Source organism: Phascolarctos cinereus, unplaced genomic scaffold, assembly GCF_003287225.1.
Source record: "Phascolarctos cinereus isolate Bilbo 61053 unplaced genomic scaffold, phaCin_HiC Scaffold_4;HRSCAF=312, whole genome shotgun sequence".
Classification (NCBI taxonomy): Eukaryota; Metazoa; Chordata; class Mammalia; order Diprotodontia; family Phascolarctidae; genus Phascolarctos; species Phascolarctos cinereus.
The window spans coordinates 200,921,900-200,924,908 of NW_027555847.1; the positions used below are offsets into that span (position 1 = coordinate 200,921,900).

A 3,009-nucleotide genomic window follows, 5' to 3' on the forward strand; every position below is an offset into this window, starting at 1 on the left:
GAGTTAGTCCCTTCAATTTTTTTTTGTTCTGCATTCTCTCACCCCCCAAATTTATAAATTAACAAAAACTGTTGATAAAATTAGTTTGTGGTATAAGAGGCATAAATTACATAAAAACCAAAACATTCTAGACTGGTAGGGTTAGTTTTAGAGCTATGGAACAATTAGACACACTAATGGAGGTAGATAACTGTACTCTTTGACTCTTCCTTATCAATTGCTCAATTAGTGCTGGCCAAATCTAAGGCATCATGACATCAGGAGATGGAGATTAAAATTGCCAGCCTCATCAAGGGGACAATTAGCAGAGGGACAAGGATAAAATTGGGGATAAAAGCTAAAGTATAAATGGAAATATGGCTGCATTGCCAATTGAGGTAAGAGGGGTATGGGGCTGTGGGAGAAAGTATATGAATCTGTGCCAAGCCATAGGGAAGGGGCACAAAGATGAAGGACAGAGGAACTGATATCCTACTTCAGTTTTTCAGGGGCTCATGCAGGAAGTTAAAGCCAAAATGACCAACAGGAAATTCACCGACTTGTTCCCATGAGCCACTATGTCTCAGCTGAGTGAGTTACTTTTGTTTCCTCCAAGTGTAGTTATAAATAATTCCAATTCATCTTGCAGGTATCTGGTCACAGCCCAAGAAGACTCTTAAGCTGTTTGAATGAGGAAATGGAGACCCTTCCCTTGACAAGAATTAAACATGGGGAAACTCTAAGAACAGACCTTGAGCCCAGGTCATCCAGGAGCCATAGTGAATGGACTTGCCCAATCTCAATAGGATTTTACCAGAGGTAGGACAGCCTGAAGCGTATTCCAACCACCTGCTAAGATGAGGTAATGACATCTTCATCTCCTACTGCCACTGTTCCATAAGAAGTATCAAAGATGAAATTAGAGTGAAGGGATTCAAAAGAAGTTTCATGCTGGTAGTGGCCACCACAGAGATGCTCCAATTCCTGCTACTCTCAGTTATCCCACTCATCATATTCTGCCCCATCCCCTTGGCTTCCCGTCTCTGATGCTGCTCCTTCTAAGGGTTTCTGCATCATGACATTGTCAGTCCAGTATGCACCTGTCTGTCCATCACCAGCAAAATTACACTTGGTCACTATTCCAGCCTCAAGTTTTGCTAGAGAGCCTATGAAAGGACTATCACCTTGGGTTTTCAGAAGAATTTCTGCACCTAGCTCTGCCTCAATCTTCTCCATCTCAGTCTCTGGAATCCAAAATGCCAGTATCTGGTCTGGAGTGTTGCTTCCTATAATCACCAGCAGTTATGGCTTTTCCACAAGCCCCTTCAACTCCATGGGTGTTTCTCCATGTCACCTTTGGCTTCCACCTTATATGAGAACATGAGGAAGCCCAAGTGCACCTTCCTGGTGTTGGTGAAGTTTGGTTCTATCTCATTCCACTTTGAGTCAAGTTTGAAGCAATGGATGTGACTGGGTCTGATGCACAACACATAGTAATGCTCCTTTTTGCCACTGGCATCTGAGATGTTATGATAAGAGATGTCAACCAGTTCTCCCTCCAGCAGGATACCGTTTCCTCACTGTTTTGCAGCTGAGTCACGAGAGCAGGCAGCCAAGTGCTGTGCACTGCCTTATTCCAGAGGGTGCTGCTGTGATAGATGCGGCTCATTGGGATAAAGGATGGGATCAATCCCTTTAATTTTACTGATAAGCAAACTAACTCAATAAGGATTTGTGAATTGCCCAGTGTTACACAGGAAGTAGATAACAAAGCTGGGTTTGCCCTTAGGTCTTATGATTCCAAAGTCAGCAATTTTAACATTTCAGCAATTATCATCCACACAATTTCAAGAGCTTTAGAGTAAGGGCACCAGAAAGTTGGGTAGAATTTCTGTGGGGAATTTATAGAAGGGCCTGTATAATAGTCAAATAGAATGGGAAGGGAAGGGAAGTGTTTACATAGTGCCTACTATAAGCCAAGCACTACGCTAAGTGCTTTTTTTTTTTTTTTTACAAATGCTATTTCAATATTCTCCATGGTGGAGATTTAGCAATTCTGGCACAAACTTCCCCAAAACTTCTTACACAATGACCTAAAAAACATGCCAAACTGAATTATGAGTGGGAAAAACCAAGAAAAAAATCACAGTGAGTCATTTTTTTTCCAGACCAGGACAACTTAATAAGCTAGACAGATAAATCTGTGGACATAGAATTGGGGCTGGCCAGGAGTGCAGCATGGCAGCAGCAACAGCAGCAGGGAACAACCCAGCACCCAGGGACAGTAAAGAGACTGAAAACTTAGGCAGACAGAAGTGCTGAGTAACCTCTGTACTGGTACTAAGTGCAGAATCACCTGACAATTAGAAGCTCCTAATAAGCATTCCAATGCAGAAAGGGGCAGTCCTGATTTACCAGCAATGTCACTCATTAACCAGTTTCAGTCACTGTTCCAAGGGCTGAGAGGAAAGGTTATGTGTAAAGACCAGAACACAGACCTGGAAGGCAGTGAAGAAAACTTTCTCCTGATCACACCACTTCAGAAGTACCAAAACTTACAGACCCTCCCCATGTAATGCAGAACATTATTTTACCATTCAGGTAGTAGGGCCCTTTAAGCCATGGAAAGCAAAAGTTGGTGCTTAATCTTGCCCCAGACCTCTTTCCTCCTAAATCTAAACAATAGTGAAATGTACTCTTGCATAGCTCAGCATAGCCCGTACCTCCAATGCAAATGGATAAGAAAGCTTGCAGTATAATTGCTTTAGATAATTATGTTTGTACCAGAGACCAGGACACCTGGTCTAGTTTGTGTGATCTCTGACCCGTAATGATGGGGTGCTCGGGTGCTTGTGACCCAATTTCTCCCTAGTCTCAGAAACACTGTCTCTGACAACCACTCCCCAGCCCAAGGACACTGTGCCTAGCAGTTATTCATGCATGGGCCTCAGCATGACCCTTATCTCTCTCCCTGATACAGCTACACAGAGCTGGGCTGCTCAGGCCCCAGCCCTCAGATCATGTGTCTGG

The 3,009-nt window shown here is 43.3% G+C and overlaps 1 pseudogene; it reads right to left on the bottom strand.

The window, feature by feature from the left end:
* Positions 1-972: 972 nt before the first annotated feature.
* LOC110200847 (arpin pseudogene) lies at positions 973-1,648 on the bottom strand (annotated as a pseudogene).
* Between the last annotated feature and the right edge of the window lie 1,361 nt (positions 1,649-3,009).